Below are 26,236 nucleotides of genomic sequence, written 5' to 3' on the forward strand. Positions count from 1 at the left end.
TATTATAGACAGTTTGATGACTTGAATAAAGACAACTGAAGTAGACTCCCATTCAGAGGGAGAATCTATCCATAAGATCATTACTCCTATTACCATTGGAATTATCTGTATATTAATTACTATTTAAATCAGATTTATGGACATGAATACACAAATATCTGACACTGTGGATCTATAGCAAAGTTCTGACACTATGGATCTATAGCCTAAGTTGCATGGAAACAAGCTTATAGGTGTGTTTGTAGCCTCTTAGCTGCATGAAAGTAAGGTCAAGGGTGTGACTGTAGTCTCCCAACCACACAGAGGAGGGTCTATGGTGGCAACTATGCTTGCAGGACACAAAAATGAAGTTTTGTGCATGAAATTCAATGTTCACTTGAAGGATGTTAGTCCTACGGACATGAAGAAAACAACAAAAAGTTATATGAGCTAGGGAGTTTGAATGTTTACAATAATATGAATATGTAGACTAAACTTCTGTTTTCAGGTGACCTTGATATCCATATAGATATGTCATTATGATTTAAACATTGAATTTTTTTCTACTAGAGTTTGACTAGATTTGGCTAATTGATATAAATGAGCAGTGTTTCGAGTTTTGACAAGATGATGATTTTGAACTTTGACTTGATGATTGAGATATTTTTTTGGCTATAGATCTCACTATGATAGAAAATTTGGATTTGACTTGATGACTAATGATCTGATTAGACATTTAATGGTTTGTCTTGATAACAATGCTATATGGGCATAGTGAATTTCAGTGACTAGTATTGGTATTCGATAATGATTTTTTATTTTCCTACTCATTCTTAGTGTAATGGTTGAAGTATTGATATTTGTGATTCAGTATGAAGTAATCTCACAAGAAATGGATGGAACCTATTCTTAGTATATGTGCTTGCATCTAGTGATTTATATTATGATCATGAGGATGAATTGATGAAGCTTGGTTTGATAATTAAATGACAACTTGGTGGCATGATAATAGATGACATCATGACTTCATGAGAGCTCTACCTATCACCTTTTCTAAAGAATATGATAATGTGATATTAATGAGTTTGATATTAGTTTTTATCTGACATCTAAACTTTGATAAGCTGACTTCGTTGATTTGATTGTACAATATCGATTTATGTAAGATTGAACATATTGGTTTGGTAAAGTGTTATGTTGTCTAAAGCAATCTCCTTGATCTTGATGTGTCCACCTTGACTATTATCTAGTGAAGCTAGGATAATGTGTTGATGTATACCTCTAATTCAAAAGTGTTCAAAGGTATGATTTTGATTATGGTTTTGGTTTTATATGCTGACGGTCTACTATTGATAGGTAATGAGCCTTTGATGATCTGAGTAAGAGGGAGATGGCTTCTAAAGCTTGAAATACTTAATCCTGGCATGATGAATGAATTTTTGAAGTCCAAAAAACAAAATATACATTTCAAAGCTATTGAAGAAGTGGAAATGCAAATCCTTGGACAATCTGATTGAATTTCAAGAAGTTGTGAAGAGATATTGTTGAACTCAACTTGGAAACCGATAATTAATTGAAGCATTGATGTTCTTTCTTGAACACCACTCCATATATATACATGATGTTCATATAACTTGAATGAATTTACAAATGAACTACTTCATTCACATTGAGTTTCATGGAATGGACAATTTTTGGACTTAGAAATTCTTCCTGTGATATGTGACTACTTGAATGTAGTGATGATGTTTGGGATTGTTATTGATGACATGAGCACATATGAGTGTTTACATGATGTTTTAGATGAGAGATCTATAGCTTTAAGCACGACCGAGGTTGAGTACGAGTTTGCTAGCATGGCTAGCTATGGGTAGAATGAAAAAGATTTTTGGAGAGATGTTTTAGGAAGTTCTAGATGCATTATGATGAAAAATAGTGGGAACCAATTCGAAACCCATATATAGATGGGACTGAAATACCTTCATATATTGAGACAATATTAGTGTAGGAGACAAGCTTAGGCATTTTTTTGGCATCTCCTTGAGAAGGAGGATGACTATGGTATCATTTTTGTGATATATATGATTATTTATGTTTTGGTATGATATTTTATTTCATGACCTGTATGAATAGGAGACTATTTCTATTGCAACATGATGATCAATATGATACCATATATCAGTATGATGAGAGAATCACTGATTGAGGACACTGAACCAGCTTTTCCCCCTTGTTGAGCTCCCAGGGTGAGGAATTGAGATAGAAGGTTCCTTGGGTCGAGGGAACTCTGGATAATAGGGTCATAGATGTTTCTCCCATATATGTTACTCACAAGGCTAGATATGTTGCTCCCCTATCTAATCTATGGAGAGTATAAACCAGTTCCCATCACACCCACAAGCCAAGCTTGTTAGGAATACTCATCCCCATCTGGCCAATGGGTTAAGAGTGTACTTGGGGTGTATAACCCAAGTTGATTATGATGCTACCACATAACTGCTTAGAGTCATCGATGGGAAGATCAACAAGCAATAGGATTGGGTTGAGATTTTCTCCCCTATGTAGTTATAGGTTGAGAATTAGCTTCCCGACATGATTCCAACGTTGATATGTGGTCCCTTATGTGTTTAGATATATTATTGATTGATATGGGGTTGTATATGTCTAACTCTCCCATGAGATTATGGGTTGAGATGTGCACCTCGATGTGTTTCCATGTTGAAATGTGCTCCATGATGATATGCTCTTTGATGATGATGAGGGTTTTAGAATTGACTTCGTGCTGATTTGATTATGGGTGGTAGCAGTGGCTCCCCAATGAATAGAGAGCTATAAAATAAATTTCTCTCTAGTAACAAATTATTCTTCTTTTAGATTCGAGAATGTTTAGCATATAAGAAGGGACAATCAAGAGACAAATAGGAATAAGCAAGAAATGAATTGAGATGATCAATGATGATATGTGATGGTGATACACTTGAGAATGGATATAATTTGTTGACAAGATACTCAATACATGATGCAGTGAAATTCCCCCTAGTTGAGAAGGAATCTTAAAATATGCAATTGTGGTCAAATTCCACTTTTGATAGCTCATTTAATGGAGATAATGATTGCATTTAATTCCTCTTTTCAAGAGGACCAAAATTTACCTAAAGATCCATCAAATTGGATAAGTGAAAGTGTACTTATGAAGAAAATCCCACATGTGCATATTTGACAAGGTTGAGCCTAAAGCAAAGTGGACACTATTGGGTGCAACCCAACTTGGTCCAAGTTTTGGTCAAAGAATCCACATTTTGAGGAGTGGAGCGTGTGGAGCTGGCGAAGTTTTATTCATCCTGCAGTGTTAAGGGGATTTGGGTGGGTCAAAAGTCCCTTATTTTGTAACAGGTTTTGGGTATTAGTCCATTGTTTTGTCAGATCCATCGTATGTGGACCGTGGTATTGTAGTAAGGAAGCCCATATAAAGAATATGTAATAATTTTTCGAGTATGGAAAAAACTAACTAATCATATTTTTTTCATATTCTCTATCTTGAATCTATATTTTTGGGGAAGGCTCCACAGCTGAGTGTGCAGAGGCCTTGAAGAATATGCATCTAAGTGCACAAAATTACTGCAGCTAGGTTTCTAGGTAAGGGAAGTGCATGTATTGAAGAACCTTATTAATAAAGAAGTAGTTTTGGTGAAGTATTGTGTATCTTTTTGTGTTAATTCTCTATTGTTATTAATATCATTATGCGTGATTTTTACTAAATTATGTGAAATAATACATGTTATATTGTTTTTTGTTATGTCTATGCGTTAAGTACCAATATGTGAAGTTAATCATCAGCAAAGAGTTATTCATGTATGTGAAGTTGTAGATAGATATAATACATAAGTGAATACATAGGCACCATAGTACGCATATAGCTCTGGATTTAGAAACCTGGTTCTTTAACCTCCCATAACCACTGCAGGTGAGACTGCAATTTGCTTGGGGATCGCTATCGAAAGGGCCAATGGTTGAGGGTTTTGTTGGTGCGCAGTACACTATGAACCTGGGTCAAGCCCCCTTAAACCAGCAAATGGTTCCATTTCTAGGACCAAGGCCTGCTTAAGGGATATGTTTTAGCATTCGTCAAAGAAAGAAATCCAGGGGTGGGTTGAATAGAAGGAAAGAGAATTTGCAGAAAAGGAGAATAGAAGCCCTTGATTATTAGCTAAAGATTGGTTGCAGAAGGATATGTTCGAAGGCAAATACAAAATCTTCTTTGGTTTGTTCCACATTGAATTGTATGAGCGGGTATCCAAGTTGACCAAGCATAATACTTGTTTCAAGAATGACGAACCTAAGGAGTGGAATCTTGAATTGAGACGGCGACTCAAGAATGTCAGTAACAATATCTCAAGGGTTATTGATTTCCAGATCGATAAAATTTTGGGAGGATTTATCACTGAGCTTGTGATAGATGAGATCGTGTCCTATAGTGAAGTTGAATGAAGGTTTTTCAAAGGACCTATAGGTAAGTTCTTAAGATATTTTAATCTCTAGATTAAGATGTTATTGTGTGAAGAGGGTATTATGCGAATGCAGTCAGATTAATTTTTGGACAAAGAGGAAATAAGCTTGAACCAGGACCTAAACAATGTGGAAAATGGTATAGAATAGATCCGAAGAATTTTATTGAGACTGACTATAGCCCCTTGTTAGGAGGATCTGAGGGTGAGGAAGAAAGAAGTAACCCCACAACCCCATGGAATTCCCCCTCCGATCCTAAAGGTGCGTCAAAGTTAGGAGTTGAGAAAAATCAGGTTGCCTTTGGGATTCCCCATCCATCCACCCCACTTACACCCCATCCCCCTCCCTATATTTCCCCTACGCCCCCACCCCTTCCCCCCCCCCCCCTCACCTAGCACCCCGAGAAGGAAAATAATTGATGACATTAAGATGCCTATTTTTGAAGGACTGGGATCATAGGATCCTAATCAGTTCTAATTTGTAGCTGATGCAAATGGGCAACAAGATCGATTGCTAGTGATGATGTAAATAAGGCACATCTCGTCACATCACTGCAAGAAAGAGTGCTAACATGGTATATGAAATACTCTATGACTAATCTGACTGCTTTGTTTGATGAAATTAAGAAAGCATTGGTATCATAATTTAAGAAGCCGAAATCAGAATCATAGTGCATCACAGAGCTAAAAGAAATCAAACAAGTTGTGACTAAGTCTATGTGGGAGTTGGATTAGCGATTCAAGGTTTTAATGGGACAAGTACGAATTATCCTACCTTCATAATAGAATAAGGAATGGTTCATAAATACGCTACTACCACATATTAGGTTACGTTTGACACAATAGAATATCACGACTCAAGCTAAAGCATTGGATATTGCGATGAAACTAGAGGGTTCACCAATTGGAGATACTCATGTAGGAGTACAACATATTCTGAGTCAGCTAGCCAATTTTACCTTGGAATTGTAGGATCTCAAGAAAGGCAAAGAGACCAGATCATAATTATGGTGTACAAAATGAAAAGGAGAGGGTCATTATAAGGATCAATTCTCTAAGTTCAAAGATTATTTGCTAAGTGGAGAACCTAATCTAGTAAACCAAAGTCTGTGGTGCAAGATTTGTAGAACAGAAGCCCAAAATCACTCTGAATATTGATACTTATTACAGAAGTATGTGCAAACCCTGAAAGAACTATTTTGTAACTTTTGTAGATTAGTAGGTCATGATAAGAAAAATTGTCGAAGTTATGACTTGATGATGGAGTGCACAGTTGATTCTCATAGACTAAAAGCTAAATGACATATGCACGAGGAGCCAAGTCAACATGTTGGTCGAGGAGGATTTCAAGGACAAGGATGAGAAGGAGGAGGAGGAGCTGGTCGAGGTCGTGGCCAAATTATCTATTATAATTATGGATAGGAAGGACACTTCACAGGAGACTGTTAGAACCCTATGACAACTTGCAACTACTATAAGTATTTTGATCATATGATAGAAGAATTCCATGTCCTTATTGTGAATATGTAGGAGAAAAGGAACCAACAGCTTGCAACAAATATTCAAATGATGACCGTGGAGCCAAGCAAGGATCAACCACGCATTGGAATTCTAACAAGGAGTGGAGATGTGACTTGAACTGATAAAGCCAATGGGAAAAAGGAAACTGAAGCTACATGGGTAAGAAGAACTACTAAAAAATCCCTTGCATTTGGCATCCTAAAGAAAAAGAAAGTATTCATGGAGGTGAGGTGAATCTTTATGGATGATGGGACCTCGACCTCTACTATGCAACCGAATTAGAAGGATAACTATGAGATAGTACTGGTTGCGACACAAAATGTGGATCCAAATATTTTGAAGTCTTTTGTACAGACTTGCATGAAGTTGTTGAGAAATTAGAAGGTCGTAGTGGGATTGCAGGAATTGATAGACTCTTGTTCTCCTAAGGGGATACCACAGAGTGATATGCATGCAATGAATAATCTACATAGACAAAAGAAGTAGACTGGAAAGGAAATGAGGCTTCCAATGCAGATTGGGGAATACTAAATGGATCAGGTTATGTTGGATCTAAATCTGATGCCAATGTCTTTCCAAAGAAAACTTAGGAATTGATGGGTAAGACAAAGTTGCAATGGTCAACTATGCAGCTGAAGATGGTGAATCAACAAACGATTTTCCCTCTAGAAAGGTTGTCAGGTATCACAATAGACATTGATGGACTGCAGACTACCACTAAATTTGAAGTGATTGAGATTTTGGATGAAAGTAATCCCTACCCCACATTACTTGGATTCGATTGGGCATTTTCTAACATTGGTATAATTAACTTGAAGAAAAGGAAAATGATATTTGAGAGCAACAATATGAGAGTTGTTTTTGCATGAGATCCATTGGGGGGAGCGAGATATACTAAACCTTTCAAATAAGAGAACAACGTGGATGACATCGACAACATTTATCAAATAACAAAAAAAGAAGAAGAATGTATTAACCCTACTGCATATGGAAAACTAACCTGGGAGCAAGATAGTTCCTGCACTTCAGATTTAGATTCAGAATTAAAAAATTGGTAGAATAGGTTGCATGAAGTGTCTACAAGGCGATGTGCAAGGATCACTAAAGCAGTGTGCTATATGACAATTGAGGTATGTGATTTACCTTTGTATGATGGTTTGGGTAGTATAAATACTTTCTTTAGAGATTATGAAAAATGGGTACCCAAATGTTAGAGATTGTTAGCTCTGGATCAAGCATTAAGGGCTACTCTTGCTACATGACGAGGTACTCATAAGAAGAATATAGGAGATTGGAAAAAGTGTAGAAGGTTTATGTGGGTAAGATTTGGTCAAGTAGAAACAGAGTCTATAGACAAGTATGATGACCTGAATGATCCTAGAGACCACATACATCTCTCTATGGCAGCATGGGGAGAAATTCTGTGAGAAGAATGGGTGCATGGCTTCATCCATGCCCTGGAGATAATTACTTGGAATTGGTATTTGGAAACCAAGCTTGGACATGGCATTTCTAGTTAGGGAATAAAGGTTGATGGATTTATACTGACCTTTAGATTTGAAGATGACTGTCCAAAAATAGATGCATCTCTGAATGGATTTAAGAAGAATATTCTTAATAATGAAGTTCCAGTTATCTGGCAACCTGATTGGGCTGTGTAGATATGTAATGTAATGGAATGCTATAATCTCACAGTGGAAGAGGATGAAGATCCTCGCAATATTGACATCAAAGAATCAGAAGGTCATCGCAAAGTAAATGGAACTGAGATATATATGCCTTATATAATGAAGCCATTAAAGATGAATAAGGTGAATATAGGGTGAGAGGTTGAACCAAAGTACGCAACAATAGGAGATTACTAGGATGAAGACACAGTCAACAAGATATCATATCTCTTGCATGAATATCAGGAGTTGCTTCCCACTAAGTTTTCAGATATGAAGGGCATATTAGGATATTTGGGAGTTATGAGGATTCCTTTAAATCATGATGTGAATCTTTTCAAGAAGATACCTTATAGACTAAATCCAAAGTATAAGGAGAAGGTGAAAGAAGAAGTAGACAAAATGATAGCAACTAGGATAATCGAACCTGTCAAAGAGTTTGAATGGGTAGGTCCCATGGTGATTCTGGAAAACAAGGCAAAAGGTGAAATTAGAATTTGTGTTGACTTAAGGAAATTTAATGATGCATGCCTACATGACCCCTTCCCTACACCATTTATGGCTAAAGTATTGGAGAATGGAGGAGTCACAGGGAACAGAGAAGGGTACCCACTGTTATCACTCAGGTTGTCCCTTAGATCCTTGAGGGATATGTCTGAGGTAACCACAAACCAATCTTTGGACTGCAGGTGCTAGCCCACCAGCAGTCAGAGAGGGCTCTCTCTTTAGGATTTAGCTTTGTTGATGATGATTTTAGGCTAGTTATTGAGTACAAGGGGTTTTGTTTTAGTTTTGGTGGGATCGATGATGCTTTCAAGTAAAGAGGCATGGATAGCATGAAAGTTTTAGAACCATTGGGCGTGGAGTCAAGGAGTAGGACTGCTGGTGTGTTTTATTGGTCACAAGAGGGAATATGGAGCAAGCTAGCTGCACATGAAACAATCTTTCAAGCTAAAGGATGGAGTGAAGGCTAGGAATGAGAGGCAGTTAAGAATATCTCGTTCAGCTTAGCAGAGGAAAGGTGAATGAGCTCTATCTAGGAGCAGTGAAGAATGCCTAGATAGCTATCAAACATGAGTGAATTAGGGGAAATATGAGCCACATGGAATTCATATTCATTTCTAATTCAGATGAAAACATATAGAAACAATAGAAATTGAGAATGAGGACAATTAAACCAATTCTAAACTATTCATTCTTTTTGCTATTTTGGATGGTACATCAATGGAAAACAAAGGTAAGAAACACTTATTGATTCATGTTGCAGCACAAGAATTCCACATTCAATTCTTCAAAACATTCATACACAGCACACAGTCATTCCTCCAAGCTTTTCAGCAGTCTTTGATTAAGTAAAACATCAGGTATACAGAGTGAGTCTCTCTTGGAGCTATACAACCAACCAACCCTTTAAACAGTGAATTAGGGTCGTTTTTATAAGTAAAATATCTATAAAGATCAGATCTTAGATAGATCTGCTGTAATAAGTGTCTTTTAACCTAACACATGTCTGAAATAATTGCGGGAAAATATCCTTGAGCTGCGCTGGGTGCAGCTGTACCAAAAGGAGTTTAATGTGTTGTCTTTATGGCTCTGTGCTAATCACTTAGCCATAACTGTGCTTTGGGTTTTGATCCATGCTCTTGAGTGGTTCTGAGGTGCATTAAGTGTGATGGGAGAGCCTTGATTGGCTTTTACTACTTTCTTTGACTTTGTTGGAGGTTATTCAATGTTCACCTGCATTGGGAATAAAGGTTTTCATTTAAAACTTTCGACTGATACCCTTTGACACTTCCTTGATATGCTTTGGCACTGAATGCGTGCCTTTCTCACTTCTGATACTCTTTAAACTGTTGCATCGACCTTTCATGGCTACTGTTCGGCCCTCTGTTTGATTTTAAAATTGTGTTTGCCCCTTTCTGAATGCTGCGCAGAGAAATTCATGTCATTCTGCGCCTTTCGGGCCTGCTAGGGGCCGAGCCACGAAAGGGATTTCCATTTTGGCCTATTTCCCGTAGCGATGCGCGATTAGCGCTAGGCGCTAATCGCGCATCAAAAACTGCCTCAGATTTTGATTCTGGGCTTCCTAGGTTGCGATTTGCGCCTCTCGCTCTTTTTGGTGGTGACGTCAGCATGACGTCATGCGGTGGGACCTAGTACGACAGGTGATGTGGCAGGGTGACGTCAGAAGTACAGCGAGTGACGTGGCAGTACGGTGGAGGAGGTTACGTGGCGGTGACATGGCAAGGACACGGCGGCAGGAGGCCGACGCAGGATGATGATGTCAGCATGACGTGGTGCTGATGCAGGAGGAGGAAAGGCGGTATCCGGTTTCAGGCGAACCGATTTTGTGCGTAGGCGGTATCGGAGGAGGGGGCTCCGCCACAGCCGAGAAGGTGATGCGTGGCAGGAGTACGACGGGAAAACTGCCCATCTCCTGGGCGTTAACCCTCGGCACATCGGGTCACAAAAAGTCCCGCCCACCGTAGATCTTGGGCGCACTAGATCTGACGGTCGACGGCACGAGTAAGGCGGCGGACGGTTAGGGACGGGGCCCGCGCGCAATTTTTGTGTGTTTTCATATGGCGGGGGGGAACTTTAATAATGTGGGTTTTTATGGGTTAATGCGGCATGGGTGTGATTCGAACCAACTTTATCACAAAATATGAACGCGGATGGGTTAAATATAGGTCCCAGATGGAATTAATATTTCCCCAGACTTGATAAATGTGTCTAAAAAATGCCAACGGGTGGGAATATGTACGTAGGGGAATTATTAACACATTTTTAGTAGGGGAAGGGGAGATAGATAGGGAGCTACATAGTAAAATTAGTAGTTAATATGACAAGTGATCAGAAAGCGCTAAGTATGTGAATATTAGGCTATTTATGGGGAAAAATGATTCATAGAGGAAGTATGAACATGCCTTGAGCAAAGAAGATCTTTACCAAGGCAAATGATATGGAAAATGATGAAAGTAAGAGGTATCAAGCAGATCTTGACCGCTTCAGGGAAGTTAGTGAGTGATTTGGGAAATGAGAAGAAGGGGGAGTTAGATATGCCTCACTTGAGCTCCTCCGAATGGAAAAATGCATCATAACTATGATCTGTGAAGATATAACACCTGAAAACACGAAATGGATTACAGAGCCTAATTCTGCAACCATAAAACTACTTAGCCAGCCTACTTACCTAGCATTTTTTCTTCTTCTTGCATAGGTGCACTTGGACTTGCAGACCCAGATTATCCTTTTCTCTTTTTGCTGTCCCTCTATCTAAGTCTACATTTATTTCTTCCAAGGGCCCAGATTAAGCAGTTTGGCTCCTTTGTTTCTCTACCTATCTATAAATCTGCCAAGATTGAACTGTTTGGACAGATAATGACTCTCTATATTCTAAAACAAGAAATTGAAACCTAGGGAAGCCAAGATTAGGCTGTTTGGACTTCCCTTAACAGAAACTTCTTCAAAAATGGATAACTCATCAAAATTGGGATACAGTAGTGGCTTTTAGATTGGCACACTTTCATGGCCTCCTCTTTGGCCTCTTTTCAGGAAATATGGAGCATTGCAGCATGCAAAGTATGACATATTTGGCATGTAAAAATGTCAATCATGAAAGATGAACACCTGTTGCAACAGGAGGCTAACAGTGGCTCCACTTGGGGATGGCTTTTCCTTGTGAAAAGCCAAGAACAGAAGGTCAGACTGCCTTGATATTATATTGTTTCTGTGGACTGAAGAATTTCCTTGTGCTGGCTGCTAAAAATGTGAAACTCTGAAATAGGAGCAGCCATCTCCTTCATTGAAATATTGTGAAATACATAGCACTGCCTGCTTTCTTCTGCGTGCTTGCTATTATATACCATATTTCTTGAGCATTGCCTTTGAAATAGAACCAAACATGGATCAAAACTGATGTATTTCCCTTAGCTTCTGGTCTAGAAACAGTTGCTGATGTGAAACTAAACAATGCTCCTCTCTTATTGATACTTTTTGATTGGATACTACAAACTGCAACCAGTTTCCTTTTATCATGAATTGCTGTGATATGACAGCGCTACTCCTGCTGTTTTGCTGAGACTAATGCAGAGATAGAGCCTTAAAAATGGAGTACTTGCACTGGCTGTGTCTTAGCAAACTTTGTTGCTGCTCCTCTAACACTCAGATTGCTAAAAAATAAAACAAAGTGCTAATATATACAAATATTAATGTACAAAGAGATATGTACAGAGCTGCATTGTACCCCTTAATAGGGATCATGGTAATGTTTTAGCATTCGGTCATTAACAGGGCCTTCTTCAACAGTGCTGCCCTCTATAGATTTGAGGAAATATGTGTTATTTCCCTGAACAGCAGAAATAACAAATGGCCCTTTCCATAAAGAATCAAATTTTGCATGTTTGCCCTTGTCTTCTCTTCGTGAGTCCCACCTTAGAACTTTGTTGCCGATGCAAAAATCCTCAGTCTTAGCTCTTTTATCAAACATCTTTTTGAGTTTCTCTTGTAATATTTGAGCTCTATTATAAACTTGCTCTCTAGTTTGCTGAAGATTAATGGTCTGATTGATTCTTCTTTGAATATCATTTAGTTCTGCTTGGATCTCTTGCAACACTTTCATGATAGGAGTGCCCAAGGAGGATGGAAACGTGGCCTCCATGCCATACACCAGCTCATAAGGGCTCATCCCAATGGATTTTTTTGTTGAAAGTTTGTCTGCCCATAGGGCATTTGTGAGCTTTTTATGCCAGTTCTTCTTGTTGTCTTCTAAGACCTTCTTGATAATATTAATCAGGCTCTTGTTAGATGACTCGGCAAAGCCATTACCTTGGGGGTAATAGGATGTGGAGTGGCCCAAGGTAATGTGAAATTTATGGCAAAAACGGATCATCTTTTTGGATTTGAAAGCAGCGGCGTTGTTAGTGATGATCTTCTCAGGGCAGCCAAATCTAGAAAGGATATTGCACTCAAGGAACTGGATAATGATGGAGTCATTGGCCTGTCTGCATGGGATGGCTTCAATCCATTTAGTGAAATAGTCGGTGGCTGTTAAAATCCACTTGTGCTGGCTTGAGGAAGAGGGGTGGATCTCTCCAATGAAATCAAGACCCCATTGTTGAAAAGGTTTCTCGGTTGAGATGGGCTTAAGGGGCAAGGGTAAAAACTTTCTTTTGCCCTCAAAGATTTGGCATTTATGACATGAGATAGCAAATTTCTTTATATCTGCAAATAGAGAGGGCCAATAGAAAATTTTATGTGGACTTCCAATATAGATGTCCTCCACAGTCCCCTGCATGGAATTCTTTCATGACATTGTTAGTTTCATTCATGGTTAAACAATTAAGCAATATACCTTCATGATTTTTCCAAAATAATGCACCATCTATGACACAAAACTTTGAAGCCTTCATTTTTAAAAATCTTTTCTTGGTTCTAGACAATCCTAGGGGGAGAAAACAGGTTTAACAATACAAAGCATATATCAGCATACCATGGAGATTGCAAAAAGGTTTCACTGATCTGTGGAGTCGCCAGCTCCTGTTCATTGTCTAGTTGGTTGATGTCTAAGGCTTGAAAGTTTGTTTCGGACATCAGTTTGGCTAAACCTTGTCCCTTTATGAGCTTGGTTGGTTTAATTTCTATGTCATACTCAAGGATGTTAGCAACCCACTTGCCTCTTTTTCCTTCTAGCCCCTATTGGGTTAATATGTCTTTTACAACAGCATTTGGGACATAGGCAATCACATGTGAATACAAAAAGTAAACTTGGAAATCTTTGATTGCTTTAACAAGGGCATAGGCCTGTTTCTCCATGATTTGGTATTTCAAAGGGGCATCTCTTAAGGCTCGGCTGAAAAATGCAATTGGATTTTTAGCTCCATGATCATCCTTTTGCAAAAGGACAGCAGCTATGGTGTGCTCAGATGCAAATGAAAATATGATGAAATCTTTGTCAAATTGCGGACTGGTGAGGACAGGGGCTTGGGTTAAGGCAGTTTTGATACTCTCAAAGGCTTGCTTGGTCTCAAGAGACCATTTTACCTTAGCATCCTTTTTTAACATGTTGCTTAACAGTCTTATTAGCTTGGCTAGGTTTGGAATAAATCTTCTTAAGAAGTTGATTTTTCCAAGGAATGCTTGCAATTCCTTTATGCTTCTTGGATTATGGGATTTGGAGGATGGCTTGGATCCTTTCCGGATCTATTCTAATACCGTCTTTTGATATGATATGGCCAAGGAGTTTACCTTCATCAAGGCCAAAGAGGGATTTCTTGGGGTTCAAGGAAATGCCATATTTCCTACATGTCATGAATATTTGCCTCAAATGTTTTAGGTGCTCTTGATCGGATTTGGAGAAAGGGGTTAAGTCATCAAGGTAGACAACTAGGAAATCATGTATTTCCTTGGCAAATGCAATATCCATTTCCCTTTGAAAGGTAGCTCCATCGTTTTTAAGTCCGAAAGGCATCTTCACATACTTAAATGTTACCCACGCTGTGGTAAAGGTTGTCTTGCCTTGGTCATCCGGGTGAACCAGTATTTGATTAAAACCTGAAAACCCATCTAGCAAAGAGATTCTAGATGACCCCACTACTCTTTGTACGATGTGGTCCATTTTTGGCAAGGGGTAGTGGTCTTTTAGAGAGACTTGGTTTAAATTTCTTAGGTCTACACATAGCCTAATCTCACCTGTCTTTTTTCTTGTGGGAACAAGATTGGATACCCATTCAGAGAATCCGATGGGTGCTATGATACCTACTTCAAATATCCTTTTCACTTCCTTTTCAATTAAGGGAAGGAGTATGGGATTGATTCTTCTAAGTTTCTATTTGAAGGGCTTTTGGTTTGGTTTTAAGGGAATGGTGTGTTGGATCACTGAGGTGTCATAGGACTTCAAGTCCTCATAACTCCAAGCAAATACATCTTGGAATTATTTGAACAAATCAATATATTTGGGTTTTTGATCGGGTGGTAAAGCTTGAGATATTTTGATCATTTTGGGCTTGTCTGCTGTCCCAATGTTGTGTTCTAATATAGCAGTGTTTAGGGGCTGTATTTTTGGCTTTTTGGGAACATCATTTGCATCAAACATATCTTCTAATGGAGTGAGGCCAGCAGGGAGAAAGTTATCTTTTAGATCAACGATCTCGGCCTCTGTTTCTACTATATCCTCCAAATGCATCTGCTTCAACTCTTCTATGTTTACATTGTCAAAAACTGTTGGGTATAAGATTTTCTTAGCTGTTACAGCGGTTACAGCCTGCTGATTTTCATTTTTTTGCTGTTGTTCATCCGTCATAGCATCCATGTCAATGTTAATATTTGAAAACTCATGCTCAAGAGTGAGGAAGTTGTTAATCTGGGCATCACTTTCAAACACTTGCCAATCTTTAACATTATTTGGGATAGCAGGCCTAAGTTTTATCTCAGCAGTAAAATGGTGATTTGGCTCAAAGGGAAGCTTGCATGTACTAGCAAAAGTGGCTAGGATGTGTGCATGAATGTTATGATCTCTTGCAATCTTGGCAAGCTTGGATTCAGTGAAGGCATTGAGTATATTAGTGGCAGGAGTCCTATAGGCCCTCATTCTATTGTCATAGGTGACAAAGTTGCCTTTCATTTGTTGTATGATTAAATCAAAGTCACCTAGAATAGACACTTTTGCAGCTCCTAGAGATTTGAGTAGTTTAAGGCCTAAAAGGAGAGCCTCATACTCTGCCATGTTATTGGTGCATTTGAAATTAAGTCTGTAGGCATGACCTTCTGCATGATTGTCATGTGTATTGTGAATCCAGACACCTGCCCCTACTCCTAACTTGTTAACAGAGCCATCAAACTCTAAATACCATGTGATTTCTTACTTGTGGTTAGTATGAAGAGTTTCAGTCACTTTAGGATTGGGCAGATTTGAAATTTCTGTTTGGGGAGGTTTTTCTTGTATGTTGGTTGCCTTGATTGTTTTGACAGTTTCATCAGTATGGGCAACCAATTCTTCGTCGGTGTGTGTGTTCAGTTCTAAAGTCAAGGGCTTGTCATCAGTGAGAGTATTTGTTTCATCATTAAATAGAATAAAAGAATCCATATCAGAATGGATTGAGTGAATAGGAAAATTTTGGGGCTTATCCTCACTAGTTACCACATACTTCATCAGTGTTTCTCTATATAGTCTCTTTGGTTTCCCAAAGACAGATATAGTGGCATAAGATAGGTCTAATTGGAGGGATCCTTGGAGTTTTGCTCCCCAAGATCTTGATAATAGCATGCCATACTTTGGTGGAATGTCAGCAACCACCACATCCATGAGGATAGTCTTGTTGGGATATTGGACTAAGGAGACACACAAGTCTTTGATAAGGCCTAAACACTTGACTTGACTTGAGTCAAAGGAGAATAGATCTTTGTAGGGTCTTGTGACATCAATTTTGAGTTTTTCCATTACAGCTTTGGGCATAAGGTTGTGTGAGGCACCTGAGTCAAACATAGCATTGTGCAAGACTTTGTCATGTATGTGTAAACTGACATAAAAAGGTAGAACATATCCATATGTTGATTTTACATTAACTTCAGGACCGAACAACAGTTCAGGTTGATCATCAAGAACATTCACATCATCCTTAACCTCTGGCATTTGAAGTGATCTTTGAATTTGTTGCCTATACACTTCATGTTTGGCAAGTTCAGATAAGGGGATGGAAATCTTCAGTTTACCTATTTCTGCCTCTAAGTCAAATGATTTTTCAAATTGGGTTTTAGTATTTTGGGAGGCAAGCTTCCCTTTTTCTATTGGAGTATTAGCAGTTTGGTCTTGTTTGTCAGCGTTAAGGGAAGTAATTGCTTGCGGTTTTTCAGTTTTAGGAGGGATTTTTGGAACGCTGTTCGAATTCTCTTTCGAGGAAGAAGGTGGCAGAGGCTGATCATTAGAAGATTGCATTTCTGTTATGTCCTCTATGGTGACATCCTTTGGATTAGGGACTGTTTTACCAGCAGTTTCCATGAAAGCAACCTTTTCTTTAATCTTCTTCAACTGCTTGGTATCATTTTCCTTAACCTTTTCAGGCACATCTATGGTTCTTGTCCTTAGCTTATATTGTTTGTGGACCTCATACACAACAGTATCATAGCCTTGTTTAAAATCAAAAGACTCACCAGACTTAGTCTGAAATTGATTAAGGTCATGTTCATCTTGGTCTTGTTGAGTTAGGAAAATTTGTTGCTTAGCCTTCAAATCCACCAAGTTCATGTGAGTATCTTCCGTCTGTTCACTAGATGTAGATGCTTCAGCGTAATTTTTGTGAAAAGGAGGCCTTACATCATGGTCTGGGCTAGACCTACCAGCACTCGTATTCTGAGTTTTCTTGAAATTTGGGTTCCTTATGGTATTGGGTTGTTGTCTTTCTCATGATGATTTCCTCTCAACACTCTCTACTCTGTCTCCCAGCCTGTGCATGCCAGTGATAATAGCATCCAACTTTTGGTCTAAGGTTGAGGGTTCCTCTTTAAAGGTGGTTCTTCTCTCAGTTCTAGCTCTGTTTCTTTTGGCAATTAGATTTGCCTCTACGCTAACAACAAAATTTTGCATGTCTGCAAGGGTTTGAGGGGCTCTTTCCCTTAACTGATAAGCCATGTCAGTGTCAAAACCATCAGGGAATTTATATAAAGAAAGATCAGGTGGAGGTCTTAAGTTCTGTGGTATTGCATTATAAATATTATTAAATCTTGCACAATAGTCCAAGACAGATTCTTGAGGGCCTCTTTTGATGGTGTCATATTCAGAAAATATGTGCAAGGGGTCATTCTTTTTCTCCCATCTGTTGATAAATGACTGATATAAGGCTTCTGGGTCTGCTATGGAATTGGCTGTGAGTGCTCTAAACCAAGTTCTAACATCACCTGTCAAACTTTGGACGAAAATCTTCATTCTGACGCTATCGTCTTCTATCTCGTAGTTCCCAAAATAGTCTTGCATCTTCTTTGTATGCTGAAGGGTTGTGCAAGAACCAGTTCCATCAAAGTATGTGATTTTAGTTTGATAATCCTAAGGCATAGCCCCTAGATTAACAGGTAATTGCAGGGGTGCATATCTATTAGCCATGTTTACGGGGATAAGTGGAACAATAGGAATAGTTGGAACATCTATAACAACAACGGTCAGGGGAGGATGTGCAGTAAATGGAGGTGTGGAAGGAGTGCTTTAAGCGGTGGATGATGAACAAGGGGAAGTGGGGGTTGAACGAAATAAAACCTTGACAGGGGTTGGAACACAACTTGGCTGAACTGTTTCAGGGCTAAAGTTAACAAAATCTTCTCTTTGCTCTAGCTTCCCGATGTTCCTTGGGATTAAATTGGGATTTTCAAAAATAGCTGGGGGGTTTGGGTCTGGATTTGACCTTGTATACCGTGAATTCCTTTTGGGAGCCAGATTCTGAACTTGTTTTGGTATTTTCTGTGAATTCTTTTTTAGAATTAGCAAGGAACTGATCAAATTTTGGAATGCCTATCTATAACCTAAAACTAGCACGAAGTTTGACTGAAGCAGCATTTGCTTACTCCTGTAAATGCAAAGCAAGAACAGTTTCAAAGGCTTCCTGGCTGAGATTCAGGCTTCATCTGTAGTTTTAAGGAATATGCAGCAATTGGAAAATTCATTGTTTTTTTCCCAGTGGAGCTTTCCAACTTGATTTGTGAGATTTAACCGAGGATGGTCCCCAGTGGAGTCGTCATTATGTTATCACTCAGGTTGTCCCTTATCTCCTTGAGGGATACGGCCGAGGTAACCACAAACCAATCTTTGGACTGCAGGTGCTAGCCCACCAGCAGTCAGAGAGGGCTCTCTCTTTAGGATTTAGCTTTGTTGATGATGATTTTAGGCTATTTATTGAGTACAAGGGGTTTTGTTTTAGTTTTGGTGGGATGGATGATGCTTCAAGTAAAGAAGCAGGGATAGCATGAAAGTTTTAGAACCATTGGGCATGGAGTCAAGGAGTAGGACTGTTGGTGCGTTTTCTTGGTCACAAGAGGGAATATGGAGCAAGCTAGCTACACATGAAACAATCTTTCAAGCTAAAGGATGGAGTGAAGGCTAGGAATGAGAGGCATTTAAGAATCTCTCGTTCATCTTAGCAGAGGGAAGGTGAATCAGCTCTATCTAGGAGCAGTGAAGAATCCCTAGATAACTGTCAAACATGAGTGAATTAGGGGAAATATGAGCCACAGGGAATTCATATTCATTTCTAATTCAGATGAAAACATATAGAAACAGTAGAAATTGAGCATAGAGGGCAATTAAACCAATTCTAAACTATTCATTCTTTCTGCTATTTTGGATGGTACATCAATGGAAAACAAAGGTAAGAAACACTTATTGAGTCATGTTGTAGCACAAGAATTCCACATTCAATTCTTCAAAACATTCATACACAACACACAGTCATTCCTCCAAGCTTTTCAGTAGTCTTTGATTAATTAAAACATCAGGTATAGAGAGCGAGTCTCTCTTGGAGCTATACAACTAACCAACCCTTTAAACAGTGAATTAGGGTGGTTTTTATACGTAAAATATCTATAAAGATCAGATCTCAGACAGATTTGATGTAATAAGTGTCTTTTAACCTAACACATGTCTGAAAAAATGCAGGAAAATATCCTCGAGCTGCGCTGGGTGCAGCTGTACCAAAAGGAGTTTAATGTGTTGTCTTTATGGCTCTATGCTGATCACTTAGTCATAATTGTGCTTTGGGTTTTGATCCATGCTCTTGAGTGATTCTGAGGTGCATTAAGTGTGATGGGAGAGCCTTGATTGGCTTTTACTGCTTTCTTTGCCTTTGTTGGAGGTTATTCAATGTTCACCTGCATTGGGAATAAAGGTTTTCATTTAAAACTTTCGACTGATACCCTTTGTCGCTTCCTTGATATGATTTGGCACTGAATGCACGCCTTTCACACTTCTGATACTCTTTAAACTGTTGCATCGACCTTTCATGGCTACTGTTCAGCCCTCTGTTTGCTTTTAAAATTGTGTTTTTCCCTTTCTAAATGCTGCACGGAGAAATTCATGTCATTTTGCGCCTTTCAGGCCTGCTGGGGGCCGAGCCACGAAAGGGATTTCCATTTTGGCCTATTTCCCATAGCGATGCGCGATTAGCGCTAAGTGCTAATCGTGCATCAACAACTGCCTCAAATTTTGATTTTGGGCTTCCTAGGCTGCGATTTGCGCCTCTCGTGCTTTTTGGCAGTGACGTCAGGATGACATCATGCGGTGGGACCCAGTACGGCGGGTGACATGGCAGGGTGACGTCAGCAGTACGGTGGGTGACATGGCGGTACGGTGGAGGAGGTTATGTGGCGGTGACATGGCAAGGACACGGTGGCAGGAGGCCGACGCAGGATGATGACGTCAGCATGACGTGGCACTGATGCAGGAGGAGGAAAGGTGGTATCCGGTTTCGGGCGCACTGCTTTTGTGCATAGGCGGTATTGGAGGAGGGGGCTTCGCCACAGCCGAGAGGGTGACGTGTGGTAGGAATACGACGAGAAAACTGCCCATCTCTTGGGCGTTAACCCTCGGAACATTGGGTCACAAAAAGTCCCACCCACCATAGATCTTGGGTGCGCCAGATCTGACGGTTGGTGGCACGAGTAAGGTCGTGGATAGTTAGGGACGGGGCCCGCACACAATTTTTGTGTGTTTTCATATGGCGGGGGGTGGGGAACTTTAATAATGTGGGTTTTTATGGGTTAATGCGGCATGGGTGTGATTCGAACCAACCTTATCACAAAATATGAACACGGATGGGTTAAATATAGGTCCCAGATGGACTCAATATTTCCCCAGACTTGATAAATGTGGCTAAAAAATGCCAAGGGGTGGGAATATGTACATAGGGGAATTATTAACATATTTTTAGTAGGGGAAGGGGAGATAGATAGGGGGCTACATAGTAAAATTAGTAGTTAATATGACAAGTGATCATAAAGCGCTAAGTATGTGAATATTAGGCTATTTATGGGGAAAAATGATTCATAGAGGAAGTATGAACATGCCTTGAGCAAAGTAGATCTTTACCAAGGCAAATGATATGGAAAATGATGAAAGTAAGAGGTATCAAGTAGATCTTGACCCCTTCAGGGAAGTTAGTGAGTGATTTGGGAAATGAGAATAAGGGGGAGTTAGACATGCCTCAGTTGAGCTCCTCCGAATGGAAAAATGCATCATAACTGTGATCTGTGAAGATATAACACCTGAAAACATGAAATGGATTACAGAGCATGATTCTGCAACCACAAAACTAATTACCCAGTCTACTTACCTATCATTTCTTCTTCTTCTTGCATAGGTGCACTTGGACTTGCAAACCCAGATTATCCTTTTCTCTTTTTGTTGTCCCTCTATCTAAGTCTACACTTATTTCTTCCAAGGGCCTAGATTAAGTAGTTGGGCTCCTTTGTTTCTCTACCTATCTATATACCTGCCAAGATTGAACTGTTTGGACAGATAATTACTCTCTATATTCTAAAACAAGAAATTGAAACCTAGGGAAGCCAAGATTAGGCTGTTTAGACTTCCCTTAACAGAAACTTCTTCAAAAATAGATAACTCATCAAAATTGGGATACAGTAGTGGCATTTAGACTGGCACACTTTCATGGCCTCCTCTTTGGCCTCTTTTCAGGAAGTATGGAGCATTGCAGCATGCAAAGTATGACTTATTTGGCATGTAAAAATGTCAATCATGAAAGATGAACACCTATTGAAACAGGAGGCTAACACCCACAAGATGCAAATGAAACTGGAGAGAATGCAAAGATAGACACAAAGGAAATAGAGCAGGAGCATAAGGAACCCCTCAATGATGCAGGAGTATTAGAGGAGTCACATTTTATTGTTAGAAGGAGAGACACAACAACTGTGGTAGGCAAGAAGAAAAAGCAGAAAGAAGATAAGTCCAAGGACCTAGAAGTGCTTGTCCTCAATGTTACAGGTATATTTGGGCACATCACTCCCGAAAATTAGATCAGTACAAATAGGGCTCATCAAACCCTAATTCAGTTGGTACATTCCCTAGATAGGTCATCATATTGAATGTTTTCATCCATGAGAGTTTCCTAGCTTGAAACCCTGTTGAAATGCCTCATTGGAACACCAATGCAACCTTGGTCAGAAGAAGCTGATCTACATAGTAGGTAGGCCCATTCATACCTGCGCTGCAGTGCACTTAGGCCCACTTTTATCCTGCGCTGGGCGAGCATAAGTGAAATTGACATAGGATTATGGGAATATTCCTTGATTCTAGAGCATTCTAGAAGGATGCCCAGCTCTTATCTCATCCTATGAGCTCATTTCTGGATAGGCTATGGATCAATTAACCCTCTATCCTCTCATCCCTTTCTCCATGGAAACTAACTATCCAATTATGGAAAACCATTTAATGCCCAATTTATGACAAAACCACTTACATTTCCTTATAAATTGACCACTCATCATAGTGATCAGGAGGTTAGAACTTGGATATTGTAGAGAAATATTGTTGGTTTGAGACTTGAAATAATTTTCAAGTAAGGTTATGTTGTTGGATTGATGTGCTATTGGTGTGATGAGGGTTTGGACTAAGTTGGATGAGTGACACGAGATCGAACCACATTGGGTGTAATTTCTCCTTCTATCAATCAATAAAGTTGTTTGTTCCTTTTCCAATACTTTTATCTATACCTATGATGAGTGTATGTTCAAATGTTTTTGATTCCATTTGTTTACATTAGATAGATCATATTCTTTGATTTTGTCATCTTTTGTTGATGCTAGCAGGTACTAATTGAGCAAATTCAATTTGATCAGGGGCAATGAGAGCAATTCAAAGGAGATCAAAGGAAGCGAAGGATCACAAGTAGGTTCCTTTATCTTATCTGTCTATTGTAGGAAAAGGTTAAACATATTGACTTCTGTTGTTCTAAGTGTAACTACCCACTTAAGGAATATGTACTTATCCGTAGGTATAAATTCCATATAAAAAATTACATGTACATAAATCAGATAGTTGTCTATAGATATAGACCCATAACAGGATGACCATCTGTGTAAAGCCATTGTACATATGATTTTTAGTATTCTCCTGAAATCGCAGCTCGGATGGATGAAACTAGATCTGGGGTCTTCTATGTCATCCAATCGTTCACTCAAGTATGAGTCTAACCATGTGAAAATGTGATCTGAAGTCGAACATGAGAAGACATCGTTTGATTACAGCAAATGATGTAAGTTGTTAACAGACCCGAGAGAAATCATCGATAATGATAATGGTTCTCAAGGTCCTACAATACATTCTGCATGGTGTGAATAGGTGTTTTGATGTTGAACACCATACAAAGTCTTTCGGTCGAAGGCCTGTGATGTCAACTTCTCATCGTAAGCCTTAAGGTACTGGAAGCCTTAAGGTACTAGAAGGGTGTTTCTAAGTCAACTTCCTAGATAATGTGCTGGTGTCGAAAAGAAGTGACTCATCACATGAGGGCCTTGACGTATCCCCCATCAATGAAATGAAATGAGTGTAATGATTTTGAAGTCACAATGTGACTGATGACACAATGTTTAGGAATGGCGGTCATGAAAATGAAGGTTTATGAATATTGTAAAGGATGAAGTTTACTGAGTGACTTCTCTTGAACATGTTCGCAACACTGAATGAATTGGAAACATTGATCCAAAACCAAAGTGTTGGATGGTGTGATAGACCATAGGTATCATAACCATTAAGTAGATAACCCAACCCAAATAGTCACAAAGATAAAGTGAAAGTGTCATGTTCAAGAGTGACTTGCTACCGTAAAGTGATTTATCCCTTTTCCAATTTTCCCCAGTCATTACTGACCAGTACCTTGTTATTTGTTAACAAGCTTGAGGAGGATAACATATGCTTGTAGTATAATTCCACCCTTCGGGTGAATCCATTGTATGTGATGTTTTAACGAGTCTAGCAAAGGTGAAACTGGGTCTTGTCATGATGGACAAGTTTGTCACTATTTGATGTTTTAATGAGTTTAAGGACAATGAGAACTCGGTCCTTTTCATGTTTAGAGAGTATTGGGACAATACCATGTAAAGGACCATGGGGAAGATACCATAGGGACAAAAGGATCATTTAGGGAAGATGGTTGACTGAAAGCAATATTTGGGTCAGGAAATGAAAGCTGGTCAATGGTGTCACTTCTGCCTTCATGCAGGAAACACATCACTCGAAAGAGTGTTGAAACAGTAGCTCCCATGTCATAAAAAACGTTGCGTCCAAGAAGTAAATTGTAATCTAAAGGGCCTGGGACTACCATCACATTAAGATAAACAATTTTTCCTCCCAAAGTAATAGGCAACTGAGGAAGGATCCCTAATGGTTGATTGGTTCCTCTATTAAAATCCAACAGATTCTGGGTAATAGGCACAAGTGGCAGTGAACTGAGCGCCAGCCAAGTAGTGGAGGAAAGGATACTCACAGATGCACCCTCATCTATAATAGTGCCAAATACAATCATATTATAAACTTGTATTATGATATGGAAGGGCACATAAGAAGGAAGATGACATCCTTCCAGTCAATTCCAATCAAAGGAAGTGAACAGAATACTTGGAGGGGGTATCGTAAGAACGAGACAATTACCCCCTTGAGTTTCGAGAACAGGAGGATTTTCCTCCTGTATTGATGGAACTTGATCGTTGCCTCCAAGCTCATTGGAATCTGAAGAAACGAAAAGAACTTGAGTGGTATCATACTCACTCTCTATGGGAAAGGTACGATTAACTGAAGGTGAAATTCAGTCAACTGTTTCCTCGACCTATGGTTGGTTAGGTATAGACTCATGGGATTTACATTCAGAGAGAGTAGGTTTGAACGATGGTTGACTTGGTTTAGTCACTTCATCAAATAGTGAAGGATTAAGTGAGAGTCTCTTATAACTAGATGGAAGACGTTGCGGAGAAGCAAGAAAGTTATCCAACACTTTTTGAGCTTCATCCAAATAGGGATAGAGGTGAATGGGGTGATTCCCTTCGCATAACCTACAGGGAAACTTAACTTTACCCTTCTTTCCATGAACTTTACTACCACTAGTTGATGGTGTGTCACCATCATGATTTCTAGAAGTTGATGACACAGGATGATGTGAACAAGAAGACCATTCTTCTAAGATCTGAGGAATACCATAACAATTTCGAAGAAGATGTTCTCGCATACAAATTCTGCAAGGATATCAAAGTTTTTGAGTCTTATCGGACAGTTTATTATTAAAAGTTGCATTAAAAGCAATGGTTTCCTGGTTGCCCCCCTGCCGAATTTTCTTCTTCTTCTTCTTCTTCCATTTCTTCTTCTTCTTATCCACATGGTTACTAGTGTCAATACTTTCACAAGGCGAAGATGAAGAAGGGGAGGAAGAAACAACCAACAAAGAAGGTATAGGGTCAACTTTAGGATCAACTAGAGGTTTATTTTGTCCATTTGTAGGAATATTCAGTTGCAGGGCCAAGGAGGTTGAGAAAAACCATGTTGGCAAGCCGATGGTAAGTCCCAAAAGGGACAATGTAGCCATATAAGGAGCACTAATATTTCCGAAAGGAGGAAAAGGACTAGGATTCCCATCAAAACGAATTCCTTGATCACTGGACTCTACAGTTGTTGCCATATGTCTCAACCTAATATCAACTAAGGAGTGACATGGAGGATGTTATCCATGGTAAATTAATTTTATTTTAATCAAAATAACACAACAAAAAAAAGAGGGATAATCTAGGCGAAAGGATTACCAAGTAACTGTGAACTTCAATATACTGTCTATGTGGAGCCAAGGATTTAACATACGTGCAGGTAATCTCCCCGAATGTTGTTTTTGGTGTATCACAGTATACAAGGTGGATGACTCGGTTACCTATGGATGGATATCAATCTAATGTAGTCCTCCCATATATAATCAAAAGTACGTGGAGGCCCAATCCATGTTAGCACTGTCTAATGCGAAACCACATAGTGAGAGCATTCCTTTATACTTTTCGTACTATAACACCGCCCGATATACCCGAAATTACGTGGATGAGATACGAAATACTTATGTACATGGAATGAGGTATCACACTTGAAATTTATCGCAGACTGATAGCAACAACTGCTATGTTTAACGACGCCGGAACACATCTCTAGCCTAGACCTCTAAATGTTATTCATTAAGTTAGAATGCTCCATTAGGCTAATTGAGATATATTTTAGTTGATCTTGTTTTAAAGTTTGCCTTTCAGGTTCACCACGTTATGTTTCTGAAACTCCTAGAATGCAACTAAAATGAAAAAAATTATTTTCATTTGATTTAAACAATGAAAACCGTAACTAAAATGGATAGAGAAATCAAAATCTTTAAACAAAGAGCATAATCTAATGCAACTTTCCCTATACAATTCCTACAAGCACACACAAAATTCTAAATGCATTATGGATTTTTTTCTTTTCATTCCTTTAATTCTTAGATGAACATAAGGAAAATAAATGCACAAATGATCAATCAATGCTTTTCACAAGAAACAAAGACTTTACGACAA

At 39.1% G+C, this 26,236-nt stretch overlaps 1 pseudogene; it reads right to left on the bottom strand.

The window, feature by feature from the left end:
- Positions 1–26,236, bottom strand: part of LOC149193020 (C2 and GRAM domain-containing protein At1g03370-like) — a 130,974-nt pseudogene that overhangs the window by 96,439 nt on the left and 8,299 nt on the right.

This window comes from Pinus tabuliformis, chromosome 2_2 (assembly GCF_031772625.1).
Source record: "Pinus tabuliformis cultivar Carrire ecotype Pingquan chromosome 2_2, CPIR1, whole genome shotgun sequence".
NCBI lineage: Eukaryota > Viridiplantae > Streptophyta > Pinopsida > Pinales > Pinaceae > Pinus > Pinus tabuliformis.